The sequence below is a fragment of the Phyllostomus hastatus genome, unplaced genomic scaffold (assembly GCF_019186645.2).
Source record: "Phyllostomus hastatus isolate PE091 unplaced genomic scaffold, TTU_PhHast_1.1 phas_scaffold_93, whole genome shotgun sequence".
Classification (NCBI taxonomy): domain Eukaryota; kingdom Metazoa; phylum Chordata; class Mammalia; order Chiroptera; family Phyllostomidae; genus Phyllostomus; species Phyllostomus hastatus.
This window is the reverse complement of record NW_025334042.1, coordinates 6558912-6578043: the sequence shown is the minus strand read 5'-3', so window position 1 is coordinate 6578043 and position 19132 is coordinate 6558912. Positions and strand designations below refer to the sequence as shown.

At 37.3% G+C, this 19132-nt stretch overlaps 1 protein-coding gene across 2 annotated transcripts in view; it reads left to right on the top strand.

Annotated features, from left to right (window-relative positions):
* The first annotated feature begins 257 nt into the window (after positions 1–257).
* RAP1B (RAP1B, member of RAS oncogene family) overlaps positions 258–19132 on the top strand; it is a 38243-nt gene continuing 19368 nt past the window's right edge. The window contains exon 1 of one of the 2 annotated variants that reach the window (XM_045829550.1): positions 258–422. The gene's annotated coding sequence lies outside the window, so the exon portion shown is untranslated. Of the gene's footprint in view, positions 423–14413; positions 14441–19132 lie in introns of those variants that run through there. The other variant, XM_045829551.1, reaches the window with a different exon arrangement.

Below are 19132 nucleotides of genomic sequence, written 5' to 3'. Positions count from 1 at the left end.
GCACTCCTGTAAAAACACCTGGCGTCCGGAAGCTGGCATGCAAACATTCTCCGCCCCAGAGGACAGAAGCAAGGTAAAACGGGTAGTAGCGGCAGTAGAGAAACATCGACGAGGAAACGGCGCGCGTGTCCCGCCCGCGGTGGGGCCACGCAGAAAGATCCGCCCCCGGCCCTCACGCTCCGCCCCTGGACCCCGCCCCTTCCCTGTTCGCGTACCCGCGCGCCCCGCCTGCGGACGGAAGCGAGAGCGAGGCAGAACGCCTGACGTCAAGGCGACACCGCCAAACCTCGCCCAGAGTCAGGCGTGTAAACCAGCCGGAGCGGCGGCAGCCCAGGACCGCCGTGGCGCCGGGAGCAGCTACCTAGAGGGAGTGCGAGGCGCAGGGCGACGCTGGCTACGGGGACCCGGTGACAGCGTGAGAGGTTCGCAGAGTGCGTTCGTGGACGATGAGGAGGGCGGCGGCAGCAGCAGCCACACGGGGCGGGGGCCCAGGCGCCGGCTGAGGGGAGCGGGTGGGGTGCGTCGGGGACCGGGCGGGGCGCGCGCAGCGGTCAGGGGCCCCGGTAGCGGCGACGAAGGCAGGGTCTCGGGGCGCGGCAGGTGGTGCAAAGGCTCGGCGCCCAGCCGGCGAGCGCGCTGCCTCTCAGCCGGCGGGGGCGAGCTGCTGTTGCTGCTGCTGCTGCTACCGCCACCGTCGCCGCGGGGAAACAGCGCGCTTTGCGGAAGGGGTCAAATGTCTGAAATATGGCGGAGGAAGTGAGAGCCCGAGGACCCCCCCCCAACCCCCCTTGCTCCTTCTCCCTCTTGCCTGCGGCCGCCGGCCGCCGCAGCCTCTTTCCTTGCCCGTCATCCCCCCCCCCCGGCTTCCTGGAGGACTCGTCCCCGCCCCAGAGCCCCCTCGCTGTCCGCCTCGGTTCCCTCCCGGGTGTGGGTGGAAGTTAGAACGGAAACCAGAAAGTTGTCTTTTACGAAGACCCAGCTTCCCCCAGCCTTGATCCAGGGCGAGGAACCTTTGGGGCAAACCACTCCCCGGCGCCCTGAAGGCTCGAGCCTGACAGGGAAAAAGTTTTTCTGAATCCGGGCTGGTTTGCTCCAGTTGTTGAGGGAAGTGGCAGGAGGACGGCAGCGGAGGGAGCCCCACCTAGTCTGGCAGCAACCACCGCGTAGAGAAAAACTGTTAAAGGGGCCTTTCCCTTCGTCAGCAAGAGGAAATCTCTCTTTCAGTGAGAGAGTAATCCAGGAAGTTTATCGTCTTTTTCGCCATCTCGATGTGTCTAATGCTAAAATTGACTGTCAGCGCCTTGAGTTTTATTTAAAACTACCCCCAGTAAATCGGGCCATCCGGATTCTTCTTCTGAAGAAAACTGATGGTTTTCGGAGAAAAGGTCATCATTGGTAGTTTAAGCAGACTTACTGTGAGTTTGGAAAAACGTTTTGCCCTGCTTCTCCTGTTTCTTAGGAACATAAGTAGTTCTGTTTTGCGGTAACGGGAAATCAGATTTTTAATGGGGTAGAAAGTTTACATGAAGGTTGATTTTAATATTTTAAAATTAATTCAAATTGGATTTTTGTTTCGCTACTAGCATGTAGTATATACATTTTGAGTGTTATAACTGAGAGCTTTTCGTAAACTTATTTTTAATCCTCTTATTTTGGTAATTAAAATGCTGTTCGGACTTGTTCAACAGAACTTTTATCTTAGCAAGAAGTAACTTATAAAAAGGGAAGCCGTTCATTTAACTTCAAGCTCAGATTACTCCCCAAAGCTGGCTCTTGATTAGTATTTGAGTCATAATGGAGTCATGGGACTTTTTAAGGCCCGGAAAGGACTATTGAGATCATCCAGTCCCACCCTCTCATTTTGTGGAGGAGGAAACTGAGGCCTAGAAAAGATAACTACTGTAGTTAGTAGTCCTGCTGACTTTTAGGACAGTAATCTATTCTATAATACGGAATCTAGAGGAAGAAAGAATGTTTTTGTATACAGGATAGTATTCCCATTATATTCAAGAAAAGGTGTGGATGAACCACTTGGGTAGTTCAATTCCAGGTTTTAAGAGAGAACATTGCTACTGACGACATTAAATAACTTTAAGGACACAGAGTTCTGAATGATAGTTTTATTTGAGCCCATCTGCACTTCCAGTTTCTGAACTACACAGTGTTTTCACCTGCATTTACTTGTTTGGCATTCATAATGAATTTTGAGGCTGCCTTATCTGAGGAATCCCCAAAGTAAATCTTTGAAATACATGTAGCCACTTTGGTTTTAACATACCAGGTTTTAGGATATAACTGAAGAGCCCAATAATAAGTTGGCAGAATTTTAAAATATGGTATGGGCCATGAAAAGGGATGCTGTTGTCTTTTGCCCCCCCCCCATGAAAGTCATCTCTTTTCCTGTCTATGACACATATCACTTCCTGTCTTCTGTTATCTTTATACGTATTTTTGTTATGTATTCCACTAACTTGTAAACTCCAAGGACAGGAAGTGTTCTTTGTATACCCCAAAGCATTGGCATGGTACCTTGCATGTAAACAGTACCAGCTTGTTAAGTGTAAGCTCCATGAGGGTAGGGACTTGATTCCTTTCATTCTCCACTATATTCTTAGTTCTAGAACCTTGCCTGTGCACATAGCAAGTGTTTAGCATTTAGATTTAGAGGTTAACTGTAATGAATATTTAAAAAGAGGACATTTGAAAGAGAAACTTGTATTCCTTCAAAAAGAAACATTTCCATATTGGCTTTGGAATCTTTAACATTACAAATCGATTTCCATTTTATCTTCAAAGCAATCCTTTACTATAGAATTTCAGTGTTTTCTCTTAGTTATATAAAGGGAGGTGAGCCCCTCATGGTAAGCAGCTATCTTGTAAGGAGGGCCTAGCCAGGTGTAATAAAGAATTGATCATAAAAAACCTTGATCCGTGTACATAAGGATCTAATCAAATGTGTCTTTCAAAATATAACTCAAGATTGGTAGGTCTATGTAGAGACTGATAACATGGCAAATAATTATGCATGTTTTAAATGCAAAGTCTTGGAGGTAGGTTTGGAAGGGGTGGGGAGAAAATATAGACAACTATAATTGAACAACAATAAAATTTAAAAATAAACAAACATAGTCTTAAGAATTGGATGAGAAACTGCTCATGTTTATTTTCCTTTGTCTTTAGATGTAGGTATTTGATGAGTATCTCTAAAGGGAGTGAAATTAATCAGTGGAATTCAATCTGATACAGAGAGAGTTTGGCTGCTTTTACAAAGGTTTCATTTCTCTTTTTTTTTTTTTCCCAAAAAGTTTAAATAGGCAGTTTTATTATGGACTATCAAGATGTTACTGACATGCATGTATCACTTTCCTAAAGACTTAAAATATTTTCCTCTGTGTATTGGTAAGAGGGTGGGTATTGATCTCTAGTGTCTAGATTTGACTGGGGCACCAGGAATAGTTCAGTATTTATGAACTAAGTATTCAAAAGCTGTTTTTTCCATTAGGACAATGATGTCACATGTTCAGTCTTGAAAAACGTAATATTGGTTGATCTTTCTTAAACTTTTTAAGACTGTACAAGGTTGTGACTAAAACCATGCTTTGATTATCCCCCTCCTATCAGTTTTGAGAACTCTGCTCAGTGTTAGAGATTAAGCTTCAGTTTTACTGTTTACCTTTCCGAATTGAATTTCTTTTAGAAATTAAGAAACAGGCATTTTGGCTGATGCAATGATTCGTTGTATTGTAACATTGAACAGTAAACAAGAGTATTGTCCCATGGCTTACCCTTGTGCTGAAAACCTAATGTTTTCCAGTGTCTTAGATATTTTGCAATAGAATTGGAAGGTACTAATTACCTTATGAGGACTTAAGTTTTTTAATTTATTAGTTCTTTGGAAATGTCTTGAACCCAATGGAATCAATAGCTACATAAAGTGAATTTATGCAGTGAATTTTGCGGTGAAGACTGGCTTGATACATAGGTACAGGGTAAGGCATAAATAGATTTACAGTTGTGAGTATGGGAAACACTGAATTTATTCTTGTATTATTATTTTACTATTTTTCCATTCAAACAACTGTGTGATCTGTTGTACTTCGTTTGAACCTAGTTGGAGCACTGGAATATAAAGCTAATCCCTTTAGTCATACATTTCTATTTTAAAGAAGAAAGGTTATGAAGAATTTTTTTTGCACTACCTTTAAAAAAATTGAAATCACTTTTTTAAATGTACCACTAACAAAAACAATACATCCTCACTCTGGTGTGTGTATTACTGATGTTAGTCAAATTCAGGGTACACAGCAACTGATTATTATTCCAGTAGCAATTTAGAAAGAATTATTGCTTTGTATCAGTAGAAGATCAAAAAAAGTTTTAGCTCTGTTTCCAGAGAACCTTAAAACTTATAAAAGAAGGAAGTGAAAATGCAGGGGCATGAATGTATATCAGGTTTTTAAATGACTTTTAAATTACTTACCAAAAGAAAAATACATGCAACATGAACTGCTGGATTTCCATATCATTTTTGTTATGCAGAATAATATTCTACAGTGTTACTATTCTTAAAATTGATTGTATATGAGGTGCTTGAGTACTAAAAATATATTCACTTTTATTTTTATGGTAATGGAAAAGTACAATAAAGAAAGATATTCACCTTTAAGTTAAGAATCTTAGTCTCTGACCATAGAGAGTAATTATCTAATGTTCTGATTTTGAATTTTACCATGAGCTGGTTCCTTAAGGTTACTCTTTTAGTTACTCTGTTTTATGATTTTGTAGTTATGTTACTACATACACATTGTATCAGCAAGACCTTTTAAATTTAAATTGGATTTTGATCTCATGAAATAACTTGCTAAGTAATCTTTTCAGGCGGTTGGGGATTGAAAGTTTTTTAATGTTGTACCACTAGACTGAATAAAGATGTTGAAGCAAGAGAACATCTATTTAAAGCAGTTATAAATAATTTTGATCACTTTAAAGTGACTTAGAATCATCACTTTTACTACATCACAGAGCTATTGCTAAGATTTCAGTACTTGGTTTGAAAAATTATTTTAGTGAGTATGTTCTTTTAGCATTTCGTTAAGTAATTTTATTTTGAAAATATACAGTGAACTGATTGCTTCATTGGTAATCCATTGGTAGATTACCTCTATCTGTTGCTTTCTTTGTCTTGTGGGAAGGGAAAAAAGAGGAAAGAAAATCTGTTTTGTCCATTTAATAGCAATTTTTGGCAAAAGCTTCTGGAAAGGAAATGGAAAATGTTACACAAAATAAAATTCTAATTATCTATATCTTCTAAAATTTATCCTCATTGAAATATATTTTTCAAACCACTTTATTTCTTTAAAAAAGGGTGGGTGACTTTGTAAAAGGTCTTAGTTAATGGGACTTGAGACTATGAATAAAAACTATTAATATAACTTCTCTTCATTGATAGCTTTTTAGGTATCAAAGAGAGATATGCACATTGCATCCAACTGTTATCTTGTGTTTTAAGATTGCAGTGAGAGAAAGTATATTACTATTAAAATGTTTAGAACATGAAAAGTACAAAGAAGAAATTAATGTCATTGTACTAATCTTGTCAGGACAGTGAATTTTTAGGCACAATTTGTACTTCCTTTTCTGAATCTTTCCTACTTCCTCAGTGGGAAAGATGGGCATATATTGTACTACTTAGAGTTGTTGAGGATTAAATGGAGTATTATTCATAAAATGTTTGTAAAAGAATATGCTAAAGTAGTATTACTGTATTTTGCTGTGTATAATGAGCTCTCATGTATAATGGACACACACTCACATTTTTGGCCCACACTTGCAGAGGAAAAGCCTTTCATTTTAAATAAAAAGTCTTTTTAAAGATATTTTTTAATCTTTAAAAAAATCTTTAAAAAACAGTTTTTTAAAATCAAATCTCCACTCTTCTACACATAATTTTAATGTATTGTGACAAAATGGGAAGAATGCTTAAAACACTCTTTGCTGCCATGGTTGTCTCTAGGAAAAGCATTTGTGTGATTATTTGAATTGCAAGTTGGACCAGCCACTTTTTCATAAACTTCAAACAATCCCTGACAAACTGTGGTTCTTCAGAATTGGGTATTAGGCTGACATTTTTCTCAAAAATAAAGTGAGCCTGTTGCTTTAAGGAACAGATTAACACTATTCGTAGTCATCGATAAAGCTCTAGTTTTCAAGTGAAAATTAGAATTTTGGAAAACTTGTATCAGCCATTGTACTCTCAACAGATTCCCAGTATTTATAATACTTTTCTGATGAGATTGGTGTTAATTAACATTTTTTTAAATAACATGTAATGAAATGGGTCAGTATTTGAAGATCTGCATAACTGTAAACCAGTATTTTCTAAGTGGCTAATGCATGATGTTACAAAATCATGCATGGGTAAGAAATTTTTCCAAAGATCTAGTTAGACCAGTGGATTTTAATGTTAAATAGAACATAAAGTTTATGGATAAAGGTTTTTTATTTTGATATATTGCAACCAATTGTCAAGTTTTGGTGTAGTCGTAAAGGAAAATAACCATACTTATCTGAAAAGGCTATTAAAATATTCCCACTGTCTATCTGGATATTCACTTTATTACTCATTTTCCATGATTGTCCCATGATGTGCTCCGAGTGTTTTATATCACTTTTGACTTTTTTTTTTTGGTAAGGGGAAGAGAAAAAGATAAATGTGAGGCAGTGTTTTCATGTGCTTTAGGTTGAAATCTCTTACTAATATTGAATCATTTTAGGTTTCCCTTTTTTTGCAGTCTTTTGGGTGTCCAATTTTAATCACAGTAATGGATGGGTAATTATTATTTTTTAAGTGTATTTTTTGTTTTGATTCTTGCTTTATACACCTGGTTACTCAGACTGCATGTGTGTCCAAGTTTGGCATAACTTTAAAAGACCAGATTTTATGATAATAGTTGACTTTTCACAATTTTAGGATATGTAGTAACTTTCTTATAATGAAGCTGAGGTTTCTTTCCCATTTCAAGTTTAATAGTCTCCTTGACCTGAAAAGTTGGTGTGTTAACTGCCTTCAGTAGATACTTTTCCAAAACAAATGATAGTGGATAGTGTTCTCATCTTCCTGGAGAAAGCTGTGTCTTTTTCATGTTTGTTTAAAAACAGTTGTAGCAATTATTGTTAAACAATTGTTTTTATAAACCTTCTGTCATAGGACAGTTCCAAGTTTTAAAGGATTTTTAGACCAACCTGTATTTGATTAAGTAGTAAGTTTCAGATTATGAAAGAAAAAAGGTAAATTATACTCTACTCAATTTCATGGAAATTTAGTGCCATTTATCTCCCTAAAAGTTATAAAATTGGTGTGTTCTGTGAAGAGAGTATTGAGTCTGGGCATCACTATTTGAAAGAATAGAGTCAACTTCAGAGGAAGAAAAAGGGGTGTGGAGTGGTGTAAAGAGGGATAACTGCTAATTTTAGGGTTCTTCAGGGATTAAACATCATAGAACGGCTGCCTACTGGAGCTTAATCCCACAATAAAGGGAGGGGGTTTAATAAGCAGCTTTAGTTCTCCCTATATTAAATAATTAACTGGTCAGCTATTCTACCCAGTCTGAATTAGGAAACATACTGAGGTCATCATTTATGTCCAGGACATCCAAATTAGTCACCAAGTTACCTGGCTATTGCTTATATAGTTTTAGTTGCTAGTTTTTTTTTAATTATGTGACATTTTATCTATTTTTAAGTTTTTCATACTTAATCATCCTTCAACAAAGAAGACAATTTGCAAGCTTTCAAAGGCAGAAGAGCATTTATAACATTTTTCTATTGTTTGGGTAAAAGTGATGATGGTGATAAATAGGCAAGGTGGAAGAGGTGGGAGGGCAGTGAGTACAGCAGAAAAGAAAGTGAGGATGGTGAATAAGAGGATCTCATTCTCATGAGCAGGGCAACTGTTACCTGGTTTGAACAGAAATGATGAACTTGACTTTGAAAAGCACTTGTGATGCTTTTGTGATATAGAGCTTGTCCACTAGGGGGTTCTGTGGAGAGGATAAATTGGTATTACTTATCAGTTAGAAATTATGTTCAAGTTTCGTCACCAAGCAGTGAATTGAGAGTATGTTTGTTCTTTTTACTCCCCAGCAGACCCTTAAGCACTTTTCACTGCACAAATTGGACACATTTCATTTTATTCATAAGTTCTAGCTGATTCCTTTGAGCATGAGGGGTAAATCTGAAAAGTCATGTGCTAATTTTGATTAGTTGCTAGACCTTTGATTATACCCTGTTGTCTTAAATGTAGCGTGGTTAGTTGTGATAGCTTTGACCTGGGTGCCCTAAGCTGCAGTTCTCACTCTGGCATTGGCCATGAAACCTTGAACAACTCCTTTCTTTATGTAGAAAAAGTTTGATTGAATGGCTGTTAAGGCCTTTTTGAGCTCTAAAATCCTGTTTCTGTGACACTGCCTTTGTTGAAACCACAATCATCTGGACTCCTACAGGAGCTTTCTTGACTTGTTTCCATTTTTGTCCTTTTCCCTCAGTCTTCACCTAGAAGACAGTCATCTTTAAAAAATGTAAATCAGATCAGGTAACACTCTCCAGTCCCAATTCTTCACCCAGTGACTTAAAATAAAAACCAGATTTAATTCATACTTACTACTTCACAAGTTTACCTCCTTTCACTAAGCTCTAGCTATATTGGACTTTTATTTTTCATTAAGTATAGTTGACACACAGTACTGGACTTGTCACTTCTTTCTGATCTTGACCCAACAAGTTATCACCTTCTGATTTTTGGTGCTTACAGCTATTGATACTTTCCATCATGATCTTTCCTCAGCTGTCTGCAGTTCTGCCTCAGTCTCAACATTGGATCTTACCTCAGATGTCAGTCATATCTACAAGAGTTTTTCCTGACCTTATATAAGGAGCATTCCCTCTTCATTACCTTCATAGTTCTTAATCACAATCAATAATTATATTTATCCTCTCTTCCTCTTTAAATGATTTGTCTCAAGAGGAAAGGAATACTATGTCACTTTCCCACCACAGTCTCAAATGGTTAGCCCAATAACGGGCACATAGTAAATGCTCAAAAGTTATTTTAATTGAAAGAATACATGAAGTGTTCAATGATTTGTCCTTATCAGTTCCCATCATAGGTTACCTTTACATAATTTTATTTTATTTTTAAATTTCTTGAAATTTTTTTAAAGTCTATTTTCAGAGAGAGGAGAAGGGAGAACGAAAGGGAGAGAAACATTGATGTGTGAGAGATACATCAGTAGGTTGCCTCTTGCACACCCCCAACTGGATACCCAGCCTGCAACCCAGGCATGTGCCCTGACTGGGTATCAAACTGGCGACTTTTCAGCTCACAGGCCAGCACTCAGTCCACTGAACCACACCAGCAAAGACCCTTTACATAATTTTAAAGTGTCGTACCTATTTCCAACTATAATTCCTCATTTAGGGCATCTGTCTCTTAAGGACTTGTTCATCTGACTGCATGTTATTGAGAGCTAATTGTTCTCAGTTACTGTGTTAGGGTTAAATTAAATAACTATGGACAAAAGGCTTTTGGCAAGGACATGAAAAATTAGTCAATGTGAAATGTAACAGTTCAAAATAATAATAGATACCCAAATGAGTACTATTGATAAGTGCTTATAGAGTCAGAGTAAGACATTAAAACTGAAGTGGGATCTCCATGATATTAAAGGGGTATGTAAATTTTAGGTTAATGGGAAATCCCAGAGGTAGGCGGGAATGCAGAAATTGGGAAGTGCAAAGTATGAGTGTACAAGGAAATGTTTTTCTGTATTACATGTCTGTGAAATGGATTATACTCATAAGGTCCATAATCCCCCTCCTATAACCATTGGTGCCAGGTATTTTGGAATTCAGAGTTTTTTTGAAACGTGTTTTTAATTTTAGCAAGATTAATCAAGCTTTTTATTTCTAAGGTGAAACATGAATAGTCAGTCACACTAAATAGGTAAGTAAAAACTAACAATAGCCACATATCAGTTCTTAGGTGAAGTTTTTCTTTGTAAAAAATTGATCAGGTCAGGTTTTGCCACCAAACTAGCTGAGGAACTTCCAGGATTCAAAGATTTTAGTATTTCAGAATTTCTTTGAGGCCTGAAATCATTACTTTGTGTCTTTGCAGGGAGAACATCAAGGCCTGAAAAATGTTACTTTAAAGTAACATTACATTTAGCTTAGAAACAGTCTCTACCAAGGAATTCCTTTTGACACTGACTCAGGGTAGAATTAGAATGCCCTGCTGAGGGTGATGACTTTTTAAAGGTATGGGAGAATCACCTAATTCCTTATAGTCCAGTTAAATGTCCAAAAATGGTGAAGATTCATCTATACATATTGGTGCTTTGAAAATACAAAGTGTTAAAAAAAAAAAAAGTTCAAAAATTGAGAGCTCATGTTTTAGCCACAGTTTCTTCTTGATGGATTTTTAAAGTCTTACAAGATACTATGCCATTTTTCTCCCAACTGATACGGTTTCTAAGAATTATATAATACATTTAATTGTGATGTACAAGTACAATAGAAGATTAGAATAGGAATATTCTAAGACTAACATAATCTCTGTTTAAAAATCCATGATGGAATCACCTGGTATTGACAGGAAAGAAAGAAGTATCTGAAGATGCCGCTCTGAAACTGAGAATGATTACAAGAAGTGCCTGTTCCCGTTTTGTTTTCCCCACATGTTCTGCTGATCCTAATAAACACTCAGAACGTCGGATCCCTTTGCCTTTTTCTGTTTATTTGGTGTATATTAATGTCCAGGAATGCAAATGTGCCTGTGCTGCTGTTCTTACTGACCTAACAATTAATCAAATAAGTGGAATAATGTATGAGAAAGCCAAATAAATGTAAGCATCATTTATGACTTCTAAAGTAAGGCATGATTTTTTTATTTTTCTAAGTGGTCTTTATTTGCCTGACACTAAGCACATCTTTGAATAAACTGAGGAAGGTACAGTATAAAAGGAAGAACTGTTAAATTAATTAAAACAACTTCATAAAACAAATTAACTGCATAAGCCAGTGTGGGCATTAAGCACCTAGCATAAACTGCTACTTAAATTGAGATATTAAAAGTGTTTGAGAAAATTGTGGGAAGTACCTGAGCTTCCCCTGTTTTTTGTTAGTTGGTTAATTTTTCTCCTCTGAACTTTTGGCAGGTCTACGAGGGGATTTTCCACTAGGAATGTCCTGGTCTTGAAATTTTATTTAGAATGTAATGTAATCATGCAAATGATGAACCCACAATCTAAAATCATGGCATTTTTATTATGCTTTCAAGTGCATTTGGGGGCAGTAAGCTTTGTCATTTAATCCTGGTTAGGTTAACAGTATAATGAAATAAAATATTTTTTGTAGTCATCTGTTTCTTCTCTCATGGAAGACCCTAATTTCATTTATTTCTGAATTCAGCCTTATGTTGCAACAGACTGTATGTTTTAAAAAATGTTCTCCCATCCTTGTGGAGGGAGGTATATTGTAAAATCTGAGAATTTATATTAAAAGAAATATTTGTGGTGTTCTTTCATTCATGAAAACTGTCATGATTTGTTCTGGAATTCTTACCCTTAACTTGAATTCTAATTAATCTGTTAGTTCTTAAGTGCTTTACCTCTGATTTCTTACTCCTCTGCCCCAACAGCTCATAAACTATACTTAGTTTAATATTTGCTTAAAATACAGGAAAACAGATATTTCCCCTAATGGGGATATCTTTGTGGTCAGTGCAGTTATCTTATTCTGCTAGCTGTTCAGCAAACATTATTGAGCGTATTTGGTGTTTGTGTTGAATTCTGGAATCAAATTCAGGAGACTTGGAAAAGATGTGGCTTCAGCTAGGAACATAGAAAACTATCTAGTCTTCTTAAACCCAGTAATGGTCATCCCTTTGGAGTGGTGGGATCTCTTTTTTTATTTATTTTTTTCCCTTCTATGATTATGGAAGCTAACACATTAAGAGCAGATTATTTAAGAATTACTGAATTATTGAAGAATCTGATTTCTGCAGGCTTGAGGAACAAGAGAACCTCCTTATTAAATTCAAGGACACCTAATTTGGAGACAATAAGATGGTCTCTGGTTGAACCTGACCTTTTTTTTGCTAGAGATAGAGGTCTTAGGGTCTTTCATAGGAAGGAAGATGTCATGAGAGTCTCCAGAGGTGCTTTTAAAAACTTAAACACACACACACACACACACACTCCCTACTGTAATGAGAAATGTTAGTAATGACCGCTACTCTCGTCATTTAACTAGGCTTCTGGGTCTTCAGATTTAAATTTGATCTCATCTTGAGACATCTCCTGCCACCATTCCCAGCAGTGACTTTGCTTTGCCACCTCTTAAAGTACGCCATGCATGGTTCCTTCCTGTCATGCCAGGGTGTGACCCATATGGGCCAGGCTACATATACCGGAAACATAACATCTGGCTAAAAATGTCTCATTATATAGTGTTCACATTTATCTGTAGAGACTCACAGTGTCTGAAAAGACACAAACTTAAATGAGTCTTGGTGGAACACCTTACTATGAAAATGCAAATGTTAAGTACTAGCGCTCTCAGTCTCTCTGCAGGTAGAGTTGCAAGTACTTGACATAGGTCTGACAAACAAACTCTGAAGGGAAACTTTGCAGAGCCCCAATGGTATGAATGCTTTAATGTTAGACTGCTTGTTATATTAACTACTTCCAGAGTCAAAGTGGGTGTATTTAATAGATCAGATTCAGCTTTATATACAAAAACATACTTTACCCAAGATGTCCTTCTGTCCGTTTTATCTGTAAAGCTGGCAGGTTTCTGAATATTTGTATGTTGGAGGCTTACCTTCAGAGTTACAACCCTGTTTCTCCTTTCCCCAGACCACAGTAGACATTGATAACTGAGAACTGTATTCTTTCCTTTTGAGTCCAGAGTTGGTCTCAAGAGTTGTTCTTAACTTTGTAGTCTAGGTAACTCAGTGTTTTGAATTTGTGTTGTGAGCTAAACCCCATTTGTGACCAGTGAGTTAATGGGCAAGATCTCCTTATCTCTCCCAGGCTGTAGCCCATAGGGCAGAACAGGTATCAGCAAACTCTTCCGGTAAACAGTGAGACAATGAATATTTTAGGCTTTGTGGGCCTCTCCGTCACAACCACTAAACTCTGCTATTTAAAGGTTTTATTTTTATTTTTGGAGAGAGGGGGAAGGAGAAAGAGAGAGAAACATTAACAGGTTGCCTCTCATCTCTCATACAGACCCCAACGAGGGGACCTAACTGCAACCCAGTCATGTGTACCGACCAATAATTGAACCGGCAACCATTTTTACTTTGTAGGACAATGCCCAATGAACACCACCAGCAGGGCTAACCTGTGCCATTGTGTTGGGTTGGCCAAAAATCCATATGGTTTTTTTCCATAAAATAAAAGATACATTTTTCATTTTCAACAATAACGTTGTTGTTTTGGATATTTTGAGTATGTTGGCTATCTCCCTCATGGCATAATGTTGATTGTTCTCAATTAATGTTTTGATTTGATTGCTATGAACTTCAGCTGCTCTGCCCAACCGTGGAGCATCATCCAGTGAGAAATTTCCAGCACAGAACTTCACAAACCAATTTTGACACGTTTAATCAGTCACAGCACCTTATGAATACATTGCACAAATCTTTTTTCTTTTTTTCTTTTTTCTTTTTTCTTTTTTTTTTTTTTTGCATTTCAGTTGCATTTTTACCTTTCTTGAAATAATAAAGCATAATATGCTGGAAATGTGTGTTTTCTTCTATCTTTAGTATTAAAATAGAGATGCAAAAATTCACCAATTTTAATAAGGTTTTTTGATGCATGCTGATATGACAACTGAATACAATCTAACAAAATTGTTTTGAATGACGTTAAAAACTAAACGCTACTAGAACCAGTTTACAGAAAACAAAAACAAAAGAACCCTGGCTGGTGTGGCTCAGTGGATTGAGCAACCAGGCTGCAAATCAAAGGGTTGCCCATTCGATTCCCATTCTAGAGCACATGCCTGGGTTGAGAGCCAGGTCCCCAGTAGGGGGCACACAAGAGGCAACCATGCATTGATATTTCTCTCCCTCTTTGTCTCCCTTCCCCTCTAAAGATAAATAAATAAAATCTTTAAAAACATACAAAAGAACTTTTTGACCAACCCAATATTATGAGTAACCATAGGCAATATGCAGTTGAATGGCTGTGTTTGAACAAAACTTTATTTACAAAAATACAGGCAGCACAGGGATTGCCTGAAGGCTAGAGTTTGCCAGCCCCTGCCCTAGGCAAGAAACTGGTTTTGATTCATTCAACAAATAATTGTCTTTTGTATTCCAGGCACTGTGTTAAGTGTTGGTTATGCAGCAGTTACATACATCTCTGACCATGAGGTATTTAAGCCTTAACTGAGTATTTTATAATGCACATGTTAGATCCAAAGGAGTTTGGGGGGGGGAATGTGGCCATACATCAGCCTCATTTGTGAGATCTTAGGTAGATACCCTAAGTGCTGTGTCTATGGTACTGATATTAACTAAAAGTAATCTGTGTTTGTTTTAGATACCAGGTGCTGTGGTATCAGTTAACATCCTGTTGTGAAAATAGGGAACCTAAGTTTCATTTTGTAAAGTCCCTTTACTTTTCTCAATATTGTATGTTTCTCTTCAAAATGTCCAGTACTGTATCTAGCCAAATGAGTCAAGGCTCTTAACCAATACTCAGGGGTCTGTTAACTTTATCTCTTGCTATTTTTATTTTCCTGTTCTTTTGTACACTGAGATGCAGTCAGACCTTGCTTTCTAGGGTAGTCTAACCTTATTTCTACATTTTGCTGCCTTCTGCACCTTTGCTGTCACTTCTCTTTTCTCTGTTATTTTCTTTCCAATTCAAATGCTGTAACTTTTATTCATTTGCCACCTTCTTCATGAATCTGTTCCTGATTTCTCCTGAATTTCCAGAGTGTTTTTCTGTCTCATGATATCTTCCATATTTTTATGTCTCATCTTTTCTGCAAAACTCTAAGCTTCTTGACAGCAAGTGTGTTTTGTTCAATTTTTTAACCTTCTGGTGACTTATCTTAATGCATATTCAAATATTAAGTAGATGAAAGGTACACATTTCTAATTAAGTGTTCCTCGATGAGCATCCTTGGACTTGTATCCAAACGAGAAAGCACTCGTCAGTATACACCATACATTGTAAAGGCTATACAAATAATGTCTGTTTCCAAAAACACTCAAACTTGTTTCACAATGCTAACTGCTGGCCACAATTTGGTTTTTAATTTCCATGTTTTATTTCAGAAAAGAATATCATTCTATTGTGAAAGAATGATAAGCTATGTGGTACCCAAAATGATTGCTAGATGATTTTTATGCCTTCACAGTTCCACATCTTTAAGATTATGAAACATGAGAGGGAGCAAATTTCTATCAAGATGTATCTACCCAAGATGACAAACTATTTCGATTTGCTCACAATGAAGGATTTTCTGGGACACAAGACTTTTCAGCACTAAAACAAGGACTGTTATTCACCCTGATTCATCTTAACAGTGTAGCCATTTTCTTTGCATATCACTGTGCTAGACAGTTTCATGGAAGTGTAATAAATGCCTGATATCTAGGTGATTGATTTGGTGTAGGGGAGGATTATTAGGGGCACTTGGGTTTTTATTAAGTTTTTGAATATTGTTTTAGACCTTCTTTAATGTTCAGATGAAAATACAAAGGTGTTTGATTAATTCATCTATTTAAGGATATATTTGTGTATGACATAGCATGGTGGTCTTATCAGAAGGTGGTGCTACTCGGATTTTTAATTAAGAATTTCATAATCTCTCAGATGATTAATACTTATTTAAATGTATTTTATTAACTATAGCAAAGTCTGAGGTCGCCTGATATTTTCCTTAATTCCTTTTAAAGTGGTTTAAGCTTTAGTCAAGAAATATCAGTAGTCTGTACCTTACCATTCCTTTGCTGGAATTAGCATTTGTATGTGTTAATGTTATATAAATTGGGTGAACTCCATGGCTGAGATCTCTGTAATAGCAAGTATAACAAGGTCTGTCTGGATAAAGTCCAGCAATTGTTAATATAATAAGAAGGGTGACATCAATGTAGCCTGGCAGCCAAGGAGGGTGGACCGGAATGCGCTTGCAGGAACAATGACAACTTCACTGTACTAGTCAGTGGGGGCAGTAGATGCCATTGAGTGAGCATGTGTACTGTGTGGCCGTCATATTCAAAATGACTGAGTGAGTAGAGCAATGAATCTGCATCAAATTTTGTGTTAAGCTTGAACATTCCTCCACGGAAACTATTGGGATGATTCAGAAGGCTTTCAGGGACAATGCAGTGCAAAAAAAAAAGTGTGGCACAAACACTTCAAAGATGGTCAGGAATTTGTTGAAAGTGATCCATGTACTGCAAGGCCTACAGCAAGCAGAATACCTATGAATGTTGAACTCAGCCCCCCTATAACCTAGATTTGGCACCCTGCAACTTCTGCCTTTTCCCAAAACTAAAATCACCTTTAAAAGGGAAGACATTTCAGACCATCAATAAGATTCAGGAAAATACTACGGGGCAGCTGATAGAGATTCCAACAGAGGATTCTGCAGTGCTTTGAACAGTGGAAGAGATGCTGAGAGAACTGTGTGAGGTCCCAAGGTGCCTACCTTAAGGGATTGAGGCGTCATTGTCCTATGTACAATGTTTCTTCTGTCTTCTTTAATAAATATCTCTTCTTTTCATATTACATGGCTGGTGACTTTCTGGACAGACTTCATGTAACTTAAAGTGCCTACTAAAAATCCTTGCAAATTTTATCAGCAGTCAGGCCATGGCGGGACATAAAGTATTCTGGAACATGCACTGTGTTCAATGATATTGTTGGAAAACAGCCATTAAAAATTGATACTTTGTACCAAAAAAGACATTAAAAACCTGGTTCCTTCTTTCCCCCTCTCCGTCCTTATAGTTTCTTCCATTTTGTAATCATTAAATTTTAACATGCCTGATGGGGCTAGGTGGAATAATAATTGTATCCTTAATCTGATTGATCTGTTGACTAAAATAAGCTCTTCAGGGGTGGCTTGTTTGGTGGTTACTCTTTCATTGCTTTTTTTGGTTTTAAGAATGTGAATAGTCCTTTTGATAGTATTTGGGCTTTATGGTTCTTTTTGCCACCTCGTGGAACTTGATACCTAATATCCTGGACCACATTGTTGCAGAAAAATTACTTGTGGCTTTTAAGTATACGTTTCCAACATATTATATTCCTGTGTGGAAATATAAAGATAAGATTTGGGTGATGAAAAGACTTGAGAAGACAAAATGGAAAATTTGAAGTTGAAAAAGAATAATGCCCTTTTCATAAAAGAAGGAGGAAATCTACTTCTTTGCTTACAATAGTTTTGGTTGACTTTTACTAGATATTTTTTAAAGACTAGACCTTAGAAGAACGTGAAGTAAACACTGACAGTGGTGTCGTCATGCCAGTAGTGTCTGGTTATTCCTAGAGAAATAAAAGATAGTATGTAATATGCTACTCCCCTGTTTACAAAGGGCTTCAGATGAGGAAAAGGACCGAGTCCACAGGCACTGTGTGGGCAAGTGATTTTTATGTTTTGGTTTATTGTGCAACACAAGCTAGTCACAGAGCGTTTTACACTGAGAAACTCATTAAGCCTAGAAAGGTTTTTGGTTTTGTATGATAATTATCTCTGTTCATGTTTTTATTTCTCATAAACTGGCAAAAGTTCATCAAAATTCATTTGACGAAGCCTTACAACTAAAACAATAAAACCTTATAATTGGGATTTGTAATCATCTAAATAAATTATGTATTTCAAATTGATAAGCCAGAAATACTGAGTAAAACAAATTACACATGGTACATTCATAATCTCACTAAACAAATAAGTGTTCTTTATATGCCTGAAGCCTTTTGACACAGGCAGTGAGCATCTTCCTTCTAATCTCTTTAGGAATAAAAGACGCTACTGCCTTGCCCATATCATTTATCCAAAAGATAAAAGATACCTACTAAACTGAGTCAGTTCTTCTTAGGCAACTTATCTGGTTTAATGGCCTCACTATCCACCTGTTTGATCATGGTGCATCTTATTGTTCTTTTTACACCCATCTAGTCAGTCACCATGTTCTCTTGATTATGACTTACACATTTCTCAAATATACCATCTGGTTATTCCTTCTGTCACTGCCTGACTCAGGTCATCAGCTCTCATCTGTGGTAAACTTTTACTGAATTTCCAAAATTCAGAAATCTTAATATTTGGTTTCTGTGATCTTACTGAAACAGATGAACTAAAATCAAGTTCATATTATTTCCAAACTTGAAAACTCTTTATCTCTCAGTTTCTTGTAAAATACAGATCAAACTTTTATTTTCCTGATTATACTATTACAGTTGTCCCAATTTCCCCCCTTTTGCCTCCATCCACCTGTGATCCCCACTCCGCCAGGCAGTCCCCATACCATTGTTCATGTGCTTAAGTTCTTTGGCGCTCCCACGTCCCATACGGTACTTTACATCCCCATAGATATTCAGTAACTATCAATTTGTACTTCTTAATCGTATCACCTCTTGACCAATTTCCCCACAACCCCTCCCATTTGACATCCATCAAAACTCTCGCTCTATCCATGATTCTGTCTCTGTTCTTGTTTGCTTAGTTTTAGATTCAGTTGTTGATAGATACATATTTATTGCCATTTCATTGTTAATAGTTTTGATCTTTTTCTTAAATAAGTCCCTTTCACATTTCATATAATGATGGTTTGGTAATGATGAACTCCTCTAGTTTCTTCTCATCTGGGAAGCTCTTTATCTCCCCTTAGATTCTAAATGATAGCTTTGCTGGGTAGAGCAATCTTGGCTGTGGATCCCTGCTTTTCATGATTTTGAATATGTCTTGCCAGTCCTTTCTACACTAAAAGTTTCTTTTGAGAAGTCAGCTGAGAGTCTCATGGGAACTCCCCTGTAGGTAACTGCTTTTCTCTTGCTACATTTAAGATTCTCTATTTTTAACCATTGGCATTTTAATTATGATGTGT